The sequence below is a fragment of the Tachypleus tridentatus genome, chromosome 4 (assembly GCF_004210375.1).
Source record: "Tachypleus tridentatus isolate NWPU-2018 chromosome 4, ASM421037v1, whole genome shotgun sequence".
Lineage (NCBI taxonomy): Eukaryota > Metazoa > Arthropoda > Merostomata > Xiphosura > Limulidae > Tachypleus > Tachypleus tridentatus.
In genome coordinates, this window is record NC_134828.1 from 12,780,534 (window position 1) to 12,793,832 (window position 13,299).

Below are 13,299 nucleotides of genomic sequence, written 5' to 3' on the forward strand. Positions count from 1 at the left end.
TAAATATTGTATCAGTGTACTTGAAACACATCAGTATCAGTGTACCTGAAACACATCAAAAAGACTCTAATGTAAAGAGAAATGAGAAGATTGCTCTAACTTCTAGTACACTTTTATTATGAGCACTTGATAAGTTATTAAGTAATTGTACTGACAACATACTGAACTGTGAAAACTGCATAACACTTTTGTATTCACTCATAGTGTTTAAATGTTCAAATGTACTCAGTGAGATCACTTGTTTTTCAAGTACATATATATATTTCTATATGGTGGTTTCTGTTTAAAACCAAAAGCAAGAAGTCAAACATTATTGTTCAGTCTTCAGGGTATTTGGTATATTTCTGGTTATATATATATAGGATGTTTTCTGTATAAAAGAAGCAAAAAAATTATTACATGTACCTAATTATTCTTCAGGGTATTTGCATTATGAATTTTTTTTCCCAACTATTTCTTTTGCTATATTTTAAGTAATTGGAGATCTGGTTTTAAAATAAAATGAGAATAAACCCATTTTCCATGTTTCATAAATATAATGTAGTTCATCTATTAGTTGTTGGGTTTTCATAAATATAATGTAGTTAATCTATTAGTTGGTTTTCCATAAATGTAATGTTCATCTATTAGTCCTTGGGTTTTCATAAATATAATGTAGTTCATCTATTAGTTGTTGGGTTTTTTGTTGCTGCTGTTATCCTACTTGAATATGTGATATTTGAAAATGATTAAATTGGAAGTGTTCCTTTTGGTACTAGTTAAAAATATAATTGTGATGAACAAAATTGAGAAAAGGTACAACAGGGTTTTGTAGTTTTGGGTTTTCAGTCTCTGTATCTGTTTAACTGTGTTTATGTGAAGATGAGAGAGAAACGAACTTTCCATACGATGTAAAACTGATGTGTAATAGTATAAAAAAAAGTTTTAGTACAAGCAACTGTATAAAGACTGTTAGATTCAACATGCAGGAATGTATTAGTTATTTTAGGATTTATATTCATTTTGCCATCAGTACAAGAATAATGATGAATATTAAATGTAACAGTAGTAGAAAATTCATCATTGTATAATTTAAAGATTGCTTCATTGTAGTTTCGTATAATTGATGCATTAAAAACAGTGACTTCATTATTTTTTATAGCACCATCATCGACATCATCACCACCACAAGCACACCCCAAGCCCTTCCTCACCTCTTCATCCTCCTACGTCAGGTCAACTTTTCAATGGAGACACACAGGAAGAAGAGAGGCCAAATGGTGACCAGTCGTGTCAGACTTCTTGGCACTACCAACCTTCCCGCTCCCAAGATTCTGGACGCTCTAGTGATTCTAGTTCTGTTTCCCAGAGTCGAAACTCTCTAGAAAGTAGCAGGTATACAAGAGATATTTGTGTGTATTAAGTTCATGGCTAATAAGTTACTACTGTAACATTATGTTTCATGTTAAGTATGTAAGGTTTCTTTGTGTGTTAAATGTTACTAATTAACCCATTTACGTTACTTCTTCAACAGACAGCTAGAATTCTCGTCTCAGCTAAAACCATCTATCTTAGAAGACTCTACCCAGCAAGTTCTCAGATATCAATCAGGAGCAGACTTCACTCGACAGACATCACTAGATTTAGAATGTTCACAGTCTCTTGGCTCATGGAAACACCACAGTATAGATTCACCATACCTGGGTGAATGGGGTGCAACCCTCGGACAGTATTCTAAGGATCGGGAAGTTGGCAGTCGGGCAGATCACGTCATTTGGAATATCCTCATCGGCGACACAGAAGCGAAGTAGTGTCTCCTAGTCAGAGAGAAGATGCTGTTCTTCCTAAGTATTCAGAGAAGTTTAGTGCCGACAGAAGACAGAGTTCAGGTATCAGCCCATCTCTGACTGATCCGAGTAGACTGAAGAGCAGAGAGGTGAGTATTGAGTCTTTCAGAAGAAAACAGAGCTCTCCTGATAGTTCCACGTTGTCTGCGGACTCTCCCGTTCTTGGATGTGACTCCAGTCATGCAGACCATGGACGGAACGTGACGCCTACAAAGTGGTTGACTCGAACTAATCTGGAATCCCAATACCCTTCCTCTAAAAAGGGTGAAGAAGATGATGTCTGTCTGGAATCTTACTTTAATAGCTCCTTCCCAAGCAAGTCTCAGCAAGCTAAGGAAAGAACTTCCCACAATGATGAGCCAACTCCACTGTACAGTAACCTGGATTATCCTGGTTTGTGGGATGGTGACACAGAAAAAGGTTCATATCTGTTACCATTACAGCACTATTTACTGGAACAAGCCAAACTTTCAGGTTAGCTTCTTCTTTTATTATGAGACATAATAAACCTTTTAAAGTGTTTTTTTTGTGAACAGTCAAAAATAACTTTTACTTTTAACCCAAAACACAGGATTTAGTAATATTATACCTTATTTATATTACAGACCAAACAATTGAAAATCTCTTCTTTGCTGTAGGGTACAAGTTTGGGGATCTTTTTGCTGATGACAAAGACTCTTTGTCTCTGAGTGATGAGTCAGAGTGTAGACGTGATGAAGATGATGACTTTGCTGATGATGAGGGAATGAGTCATCAAGATTCATCTTCTCAAGAATACCTGGACGAGACCAGATTTTTGGACGATGATGACGACAGTGACACCTTTTGTGGTCCTCTCACATCACCATCTCAACTGAGAAACAAAGTTAGTCATAAATTATTAGGTAGGGAAAACTGCTTTCTGCTTAATAATACATCTTGTACTCTTTGTTTTTGTTACTTATATCATTTATTAAATTCTTAAATACATTTCTGTAAGTTAATTTGAGTAAATGAAAACAGCATAAACACTGAATGAAGTGTCTTTTATTTTTGTATTAACCTTTAAATTGTTTAGTTTCACTTTTTTTCACTATTTTTTATTCTACATAAACCTAGAGTGCTTAATTTGTTTTTATTCTACATAAACCTAGAGTGCTTAATTTGTTTTTATTCTACATAAACCTAGAGTGTTTAATTTGTTTTTATTCTACATAAACCTAGAGTGCTTAATTTGTTTTTCTGTATTATGCGAGTGAATGTCTGCAACTTTGATGCTTAGATCCAAGGCTAGAAATGGACTTTGGTGAAAGTGACAATAGTAGTATCTTCTCCACATCCTCACCAGTGTTACAACACCGTGGTGGTCCTGTTCCTCCGTCGTCCTTAGCGTTAAACACGCAGCATGCTTCTCTTCGTCGTAAGCGCACAGAGTCTCCTCCGTTATACTCTCCAGTTCTCGAGAAATCTCAGGTGGCTTGTTTTCTCAAGTTATATGTCTTACTGTGTATTTGGTTTAAGACAAATTGTTTTTTTTTCTGTTAAATTGATAAGTTTTGTCAGTCTTGTGTAGGCTTGAAATTATCACAAGTGTGTTAAATATAAGAGTGTTTAGTTCTGTCAGTCTTGAATAGAGTTGAAACTGTCACAAGTCTATTCTGTTAGTTAATTAGATACTAAAAGGATCTAGTAGGGTTTTGGACAGTTTTTATTTTATTTGTTTTAATCTTTTATTTCTTTTTCCTTCTTTTTGAGAAACTTTGTTAAAATTAATTCTGTACTTCAAGTAGATAACCTCAAGTGGAGAATTTTGTATCTATCACTGCCATTATCTAAATGGTATATCTACAATGAACTTGTTTGGATAGTGTTTTGTTGTTGTTGTTTAAATAGAAGCAAGTATTTCTATGGTTGAGTTTTTTGTACCATTTATTACTGTCATTGTTTATTATGTTTGACTGTTCTAACATTTAACATCTTACTTTCATCTGTTTCATTCAGTCATTTCAGCCAGACATGGGTCAAGAAAATAACCAACGTCCATCATCCATGATGGCATCTAGCATGACAGAAGGGACTGTTCCAGGACATGTAATATCAGGTTCTCTTCACAGACAGGTAGACATTTACTCTACAGATTCTCTTTCTTTTTTTTCATGAATTTCACTTATTCTGTATTCATGTTAGAAGATGTTGTAAATTGTTTATAAGAAATTTCCAAACTTAAAACAGTTTTAATTTTTTTTTTTGTGGCTTCTATGATTTAGTAAACTTTTATAAGTGTTTTTGAATGAAAGTGAAGAAGAATATATAAAACAAATAGGTGAGACATGGTATATCTACTGTATCCAATACCAACAAGGCCTTTTGCCTAATACCAGAGCTTTCCAGGCTAACTGAGATATGGCAGACATAACAGTAATTGAACAGTTATTTACATTACAAGACATTGATTGTCATTCTGTTGCTGGAAACAGATTTTAATTACAGTTTGGTGTTACAACATATTGTTCATAATTTGAACTTTAGAAATAATATTTAATAACATTTTATAAACAAGATGATTGTTTCTCTTTCTTTGTAAACAGCAATGTTACAACTTGCTTAACATCATTTTGACTTTAGAAGTGTTAAATACGGTGTTACAATGTGGTGGTTAATTCTGACTTTAAAAATAGTATTTAATAACAAAATATTATAAAATGTTGGTCATAATTATTGCTGTGGAAACAGTGATTGATAACATTAATTTATAACTTGTTAATTATAATTATTTTGCTTTCTCAAACAGTGGTGTTGGAAAGTTGTATGACAATATTTTAGTTATCTTTCAGGCCATTAGAACAGTGTTTGAATAATATGGGTGGTGTTACTTTCATATTTCACGCAACTTGAACTGTTTTTGAAAAAAATTAGTTATATAACAATACTTCATATTTCAAACTACCATAACAGTGTTCTTATAACATGGGTGACATTACACGACATTCATGTTTCAAGCCACTAAAATGTTTTTGGTATGAGAATATTTATGTCCTGTACAGGATGCTGCATCCTATTTTATCCAGTTAATATTATTTTATTGATTGTTTTTTGTATTTTTGTAGAAGGTAGTGTTGCTAGTACAAAATTAGTTGTCTTCAGGAGTTTTATTTCTTATAGCAAGCTTATTAAGAGCCTGACATATATTTCAATCTACTGGAATCTTCTGTTAACAACAGTAACAACAATGTGCCAGTATCTTAATTTTCTTTGTCTCTTACGTTATTTGTGTGAGTGCTATGTTTCATGCTGTTAAGGAGATACATTCACATTGCTTGTGGGTTTTATTTTTCTTTTAGGCTGGTGGTAAAATGACAACTGGTTTCTATAAGGACAAGAAACCACCTTCAGAAAGTGACATAGAAAAGTATGCCCAAGATAATTTAAACAGACATAAGAAAGGAATTTTTAGGAAGAAATTTACTATACAGGATATGTTGACCTGGTCAAAGGTTAGTGACCTTTAGTACAAACTAATGTAGAGCTAGTAAACATTTTTCCAGTAAACTTGGAAGAAAAAAAAATTGGTAGAGATTCATTGAGCTTATGCTGTTCTATGTTTAGGATTTAATCAGGAAACCTATGATAATGACCACGGACAAGGCACTCAAAAGAGATGCTTGTGAAGTTTTTAAACTGATTCAGACCTACATGGGTGATCGCAAAGCCAAGAGTGGACAGTCAGTGGATGCTGTGGCTCTAGACATAGCCACCAGGGGTTGGAGTAAACAAGCTCTGCGAGATGAGCTTTATATCCAAATATGTCGTCAGACAAATGACAATCCGAAGAGGTAACTTTTCCTGAGTTGTCCTGAAGAATGTATTTTCACTTTTTTAATTTCCACTAAGAATGTTTTAATTTCAAGTGAAAGTATTATTTTAAAAAGTTAAATAAAACATTAAGTGTAAAACTTCAGTCTTACTTATGTAACTGAATCTTTTATTTTTCTATTTCTCCTAATTTTGGAAATTTGTAAAGGAATTTTATTACATCGAAAGGTGTGGCTTTGTGGTTTTATAATTTTCAAATGAAATGTAACACACCGAAAGCAGAGATGGAAATAAAATTGTACCTTCTTTCACTTTGCATGTTTTGTTACTATTGGCACCACAACCTTATTTGTTTATCATGTATTTGAGTAGTCGTTTTTTATTGGTATCTTGAGAAAAAATGAAATTTGTTCAAGGTTTTAACTAGTTAAAAAATCAAATTTGTTCAAGGTTTTAACTAGTTAAAAAATCAAATTTGAAGATAATGATTCTTATATGACATTATTATCATTACTTGAATAAACAAATATTTAACAACAAAGTTCACGTATATACGTTTTTGTAGAATAATTTCTCCAGGAAAGTTTCTTGATTTGAGAATAAGATTAAACTATATTCTCTCACAAGGAAAAAATAATCATGTCACAAGGTAAATACTTTCTCATTAAATTATAAAACAACCAAGTAATATCTTCATGTCACAAGGTAACTAGTTTATCTATAATTCCTGAAGTCTAGTAATCTCTTCATGTCACAAGGTAACTAGTTTATCTATAATTCCTGAAGTCTAGTAATCTCTTCATGTCACAAGGTAACTAGTTTATCTATAATTCCTGAAGTCTAGTAATCTTTTCATCTCACCAGGTAACTAGTTTATCTGTAATTCCTGAAGTCTAGTAATCTCTTCATCTCACCAGGTAACTAGTTTATCTGTAATTCCAGAAGTCTAGTAATCTCTTCATCTCACCAGGTAACTAGTTTATCTATAATTCCTGAAGTCTAGTAATCTCTTCATCTCACCAGGTAACTAGTTTATCTATAATTCCTGAAGTCTAGTAATCTCTTCATTTCACCAGGTAACTAGTTTATCTATAGTTCCTGAAGTCTAGTAATCTCTTCATCTCACCAGGTAACTAGTTTATCTATAATTCCTGACGTCTAGTAATCTCTTCATTTCATCAGGTAACTAGTTTATAATTCCTGAAGTCTAGTAATCTCTTCATCTCACCAGGTAACTAGTATATTATTCCTGAAGTCTAGTAATCTCTTCATCTCATCAGGAAACTAGTTTATCTATAATTCCTGAAGTCTAGTAATCTCTTCATCTCACCAGGAAACTAGTTTATCTATAATTCCTGAAGTCTAGTAATCTCTTCATCTCACCAGGTAACTAGTTTATCTATAATTCCTGAAGTCTAGTAATCTCTTCATCTCACCAGGAAACTAGTTTATCTATAATTCCTGAAATCTAGTAATCTCTTCATCTTACCAGGTAACTAGTTTATAATTCCTGAAGTCTAGTAATCTCTTCATCTCACCAGGAAACTAGTTTATCTATAATTCCTGAAGTCTAGTAATCTTTTCATCTCACCAGGTAACTAGTTTATCTATAATTCCTGAAGTCTAGTAATCTCTTCATCTCACCAGGAAACTAGTTTATCTATAATTCCTGAAATCTAGTAATCTCTTCATCTTACCAGGGAACTAGTTTATCTATAATTCCTGAAGTCTAGTAATCTCTTCATCTCATCAGGGAACTAGTTTATCTATAATTCCTGAAGTCTAGTAATCTCTTCATCTCACCAGGAAACTAGTTTATCTATAATTCCTGAAATCTAGTAATCTCTTCATCTTACCAGGGAACTAGTTTATCTATAATTCCTGAAGTCTAGTAATCTCTTCATCTCATCAGGGAACTAGTTTATCTATAATTCCTGAAGTCTAGTAATCTCTTCATCTCACCAGGTAACTAGTTTATCTATAATTCCTGAAGTCTAGTAATCTCTTCATCTCACCAGGGAACTAATTTATCTATAATTCCAGGAGTCTAGTAGTCTCTTCATCTCACCAGGTAACTAGTATATTATTCCTGAAGTCTAGTAATCTCTTCATCTCATCAGGGAACTAGTTTATATATAATTCCTGAAGTCTAGTAATCTCTTCATCTCACCAGGTAACTAGTTTATCTATAGTTCCTGAAGTCTAGTAATCTCTTCATCTCACCAGGGAACTAGTTTATCTGTAATTCCTGAAGTCTAGTAATCTCTTCATCTCACCAGGTAACTTATTTATCTATAATTCCAGAAGTCTAGTAATATCTTCATGTCACAAGGTAACTAGTTTATCTATAATTCCTGAAGTCTAGTAATCTCTTCATCTCACCATGTAACTAGTTTATCTATAATTCCTGAAGTCTAGTAATCTCTTCATCTCACCAGGGAACTAATTTATCTATAATTCCAGAAGTCTAGTAGTCTCTTCATCTCACCAGGTAACTAGTATATTATTCCTGAAGTCTAGTAATCTCTTCATCTCATCAGGGAACTAGTTTATCTATAATTCCTGAAGTCTAGTAATCTCTTCATCTCACCAGGGAACTAGTTTATCTATAATTCCTGAAGTCTAGTAATCTCTTCATCTCACCAGGTAACTAGTTTATCTATAATTCCTGAAGTCTAGTAATCTCTTCATCTCACCAGGGAACTAATTTATCTATAATTCCAGAAGTCTAGTAGTCTCTTCATCTCACCAGGTAACTAGTATATCTATTTTCTGAAGTCTAGTAATCTCTTCATTTCACCAGGGAACTAGTTTATCTATAATTCCAGAAGTCTAGTAATCTCTTCATCTCACCAGGGAACTAGTTTATCTATAATTCCTGAAGTCTAGTAATCTCTTCATCTCACCAGGTAACTAGTATATTATTCCTGAAGTCTAGTAATCTCTTCATCTCATCAGGGAACTAGTTTATCTATAATTCCTGAAGTCTAGTAATCTCTTCATCTCACCATGTAACTAGTTTATCTATAATTCCTGATGTCTAGTAATCTCTTCATCTCACCAGGTAACTAGTTTATCTATAATTCCTGAAGTCTAGTAATCTCTTCATCTCACCAGGTAACTAGTTTATCTATAATTCCTGAATTCCAGTAATCTCTTCATAACAAGGTAGCTAATTGTAATTATGGACATTGTGTACTTGAACTTTGTAATCACTTAAAACCACTTTCATAATATTGTAATTTTCAGTCATCTTTATATCTAAGCCATAATTTAATTATAAATTTGTGGACTTGAATGTTATGTCATCTTTAATGTTAGATATTTTGGTATTGACATCTTAAATATCCTTTGAATGTTTTGTTACACATAGTAGTGGTATTTTTTGTAATTTATTGTTATGTAATTTAATGTTTTATCATAGGGAAAGTTTGAAGTTGGGCTGGGAATTGATGGCCATTTGTTTGTCTTTCTTTCCACCATCTATAAAGTTTCAACCTTACTTAGACAGCTATATCAGCCGGCATAAAGATGAAACAGCCCTCGATACACCTGAGGTAGGAGTCTTAAGAACCAGTGAAAAATTATATCTGTGGTCTCTCTATATACAAGCTTTCAGATATTGTTAACTAGGCATTTAATACTCTCTTACATAATAAATGTAGCAGAAGTTCTTTATTGAGGGGAATCTAACTTTTGTATGCCCCAAAATTGAACATGGTTACTGTCATGTGCCAATTAGGTGCTCTACCATCTGAATAAAAGGATTAGTTTGGTTGTTATTGAAAAGTTAGTTCCTATAAATAGTTAGAAGTTATCTCTTTATTTCAAATGGTAAAATGCATCCAAGGTGTATAGATGACATCCTGGATATATACAAAAGTTTGGTTATCATAGAATATGTGATGCCCATGGATACAATGGTATTCTGCAAATGTGTGTGTAAGAGAGGGGAAAAATGTGGCATTTAGGTATCATAAGTTATTATAAAGATTCTTATTAGGTTAAGTGCTTTACTAGCAATAGCTAGAGGTAGACATTGTATTTCAGATTGTAGAGTTTTCACATGGCATACAAGAGGTACCCCGATTGATTCGAAGATTTGCAGAAGTTAGACTGCCACACTTTAACACAGTTGACTTGATTTGTTCTGCTAAACAGCAGGACAGTGAAAAATTTAATTTTTTTAAATTAAAATATTGAGAAAGAAACTTCATTCTTTATATGAAATATAGCATTAATATTTCTTAGTTATTTTCCTTATCTTTATTCAGATAGATCACATTAACACATGAACCTGGAGAAAATTGATCACAGAACTGTTTTTATACTAGTAGACATAAGTATTTTTGTTAAAGGACATAAAGGTCAGGATGCTGTATATCAGGTTAGTTAATTGATTTAATAAATTTTATAAAAAGCCACATTTTTTTTCTTCTTCACAAAGCTTAAAATCAGTCATTATGCTGCTGTAAACAGCAAGAGATTGGAGCGAATTGGGCAGAGTGGAGCTAAGAAAGGACTGAGGAAACCAACACTGGAAGAGATAGAACAGTCTAGAGTGAGTTGCTTGATAACATTCTGTACTATACAAGATATAAATACCCCTAACTGTTATACATTAACTCTGTAGTCACGGGTCAAAGGTCATGCCATCGTGTTCGTTGACTTGGATTCATAATTTTATTCAACTACTGTTTTATGAATTTATCAGTAAGTTTGGTATCAAAATGTAAAAACGATTCAAATTTAAGCATTATACACCAGTTAATTTCTCAGTATAAAAGTAAATTTAAAAAAAGGACAACAACGAATGTGGATTTTTGTGTGTCACGTGGTACACTGAACACAACATTGGTTCATATCAGGTACTTGTGGTGTTCAAGTACAAAATCTGTAGATTCTTATGATTGGGAACTCAAATTACCAATATTGACAAGCTAGGATATAAAATAAGAACCTCTTGTCCTTTTCTATTTGATGAGGTGTCAATACATTTACTGAATCATATATGGTAACTCTGTCCAGCTCTTTCCGTGTTTACAAACTTGTTCACATACACTTACTTCTGTGTATGACACGTGAATAACTAATCAAAAGCTAAGAATATCCCTTTCATGACTTTCTTAGTCTTTTGTAAATATTCTCTTTTTGGGACTCTTTCCTTTCATAGATTTCAGCACTAAGTTAAGATTGTAGTGAGCTCTAAAATTCATATTTGTTTTAGATATAAATACAACTTCATTACCAAGCTTGATAAATTATAGTGGAAATCTGTGATATTGATGTAATACTTTATGATTCTTGGTTATTTTAAAATGTGTGTATATGTGTATACACACACACACATAAAACCTAAAAAAATTAGTTCATTTCATATCCTCTACATGTGAAATTTCATAAGGCTTAGCAACCTATGACAAGCAGAAAAAGAGAACAAGTTTCATAACTAAAAGAGATAATTGTATGCTTCTTTATTTATTGCTCTATGTTTTAATAACAATAAGCTTTAAGAACTTATTTGAAAATAGTAATAACATATTATAACTGAAATGTGACTAAAACACAGCCAAGAACCTTTGTTTGTTGAGTTGTTTTTCTTGGTTGTTTTTTTTCAATTTTAATTCTTTGGTTTAAGATGAATTCCAAAGTTTGTATTTCACAGCTTCTGATACTATTACCACTACTTCAAGTGCTAATACTGGCTTCAGGTCTGAGAGTCTCAACTGATGATTTTTTGGCTATCATTCTTTTGGAGATTGACTGTTATTTAAGGTCTCCTTTTCCTTGTGACACTCTTTGAATTCCTTGCACATTGTCCCATCCTGTCCATGCTGAGAAAGAGTTTGATAGGTTTTTTCCTCCTGCTAACTGTTGCATACCTTTTTATGCATGCCCCATATGATCTACCGGGACTAACTCTGCCTTTTGTGGATATGCTTTCTTGTGTGTGTTACATTTGCATATGATACTGATTCTTCCCCCCCTTGATACCCAGTGTTCCTTGTTTTGCTTCCTTCCTTTGACATCAGGGTTTATGGTTTCACTTCTCTGCAAGCTAATCAATCTTTTCTCAACTTAAATCATAATGAATGTTGTTAAGGAACCATGTACATCTCATAATGAATGTTGTTAAGGAACCGTGTACAAATCATAATGGATGTTGTTAAGGAACCATGTACACCTCGTAATGAATGTTGTTAAGGAACCGTGTACAAATCATAATGGATGTTGTTAAGGAACCATGTACACCTCATAATGAATGTTGTTAAGGAACCGTGTATAAATCATAATGGATGTTGTTAAGGAACCATGTACAAATCATAATGGATGTTGTTAAGGAACCATGTACAAATCATAATGGATGTTGTTAAGGAACCGTGTACAAATCATAATGGATGTTGTTAAGGAACCATGTACAAATCATAATGGATGTTGTTAAGGAACCGTGTACAAATCATAATGGATGTTGTTAAGGAACCATGTACACCTCGTAATGAATGTTGTTAACAAACCGTGTACAAATCATAATGGATGTTGTTAAGGAACCATATACACCTCGTAATGAATGTTGTTAACAAACCGTGTACAAATCATAATGGATGTTGTTAAGGAACCATGTACACCTCATAATGGATGTTGTTAAGGAACCGTGTACAAATAATAATGGATGTTGTTAAGGAACCATGTACACCTCGTAATGAATGTTCTTAACAAACCGTGTACAAATCATAATGGATGTTGTTAAGGAACCGTGTACAAAACATAATGGATGTTGTTAAGGAACCATATACACCTCATAATGAATGTTGTTAAGGAATCATGTACACCTCATAATGAATGTTGTTAAGGAACCATGTACACCTCATAATGAATGTTGTTAAGGAACCGTGTACAAATCAAAATGGATGTTGTTAAGGAACCGTGTACAAATCAAAATGGATGTTGTTAAGGAACCGTGTACAAATCATAATGGATGTTGTTAAAAAACCGTGTACAAATCATAATGGATGTTGTTAAGGAACCATGTACAAATCATAATGGATGTTGTTAAGGAACCATATACACCTCATAATGAATGTTGTTAAGGAATCATGTACACCTCATAATGAATGTTGTTAAGGAACCATGTACACCTCATAATGAATGTTGTTAAGGAACCATGTACAAATCATAATGAATGTTGTTAAGGAACCATGTACACCTCATAATGAATGTTGTTAAGGAACCGTGTACAAATCATAATGAATGTTGTTAAGGAACCGTGTACAAATCATAATGAATGTTGTTAAGGAACCGTGTAAAATCATAATGAATGTTGTTAAGGAACCGTGTAAAAATCATAATGAATGTTGTTAAGGAACCGTGTAAAAATCATAATGAATGTTGTTAAGGAACCGTGTACAAAACATAATGGATGTTGTTAAGGAACCATATACACCTCATAATGAATGTTGTTGAGGAATCATGTAAACCTCATAATGAATGTTGTTTAGGAATCATGTACACCTCATAATGAATGTTGTTAAGGAACCATGTACACCTCATAATGAATGTTGTTAAGGAACCATGTACAAATCATAATGAATGTTGTTAAGGAACCGTGTACAAATCATAATGAATGTTGTTAAGGAACCGTGTAAAAATCATAATGAATGTTGTTAAGGAACCGTGTAAAAAT

General features: G+C 32.9%; 1 pseudogene across 1 annotated transcript in view; it reads left to right on the plus strand.

Annotated features, from left to right (window-relative positions):
• The window catches only part of LOC143248579 (rho GTPase-activating protein 39-like), a 70,215-nt pseudogene that overhangs the window by 43,672 nt on the left and 13,244 nt on the right, over positions 1-13,299 (plus strand). The window contains exons 6-14 of the transcript XR_013027053.1: positions 1,142-1,374; positions 1,514-2,300; positions 2,465-2,710; positions 3,088-3,278; positions 3,807-3,923; positions 5,147-5,299; positions 5,412-5,638; positions 9,043-9,175; positions 10,066-10,179. The product of XR_013027053.1 is annotated as a rho GTPase-activating protein 39-like (transcript). The remainder of the gene's footprint in view (positions 1-1,141; positions 1,375-1,513; positions 2,301-2,464; positions 2,711-3,087; positions 3,279-3,806; positions 3,924-5,146; positions 5,300-5,411; positions 5,639-9,042; positions 9,176-10,065; positions 10,180-13,299) is intronic.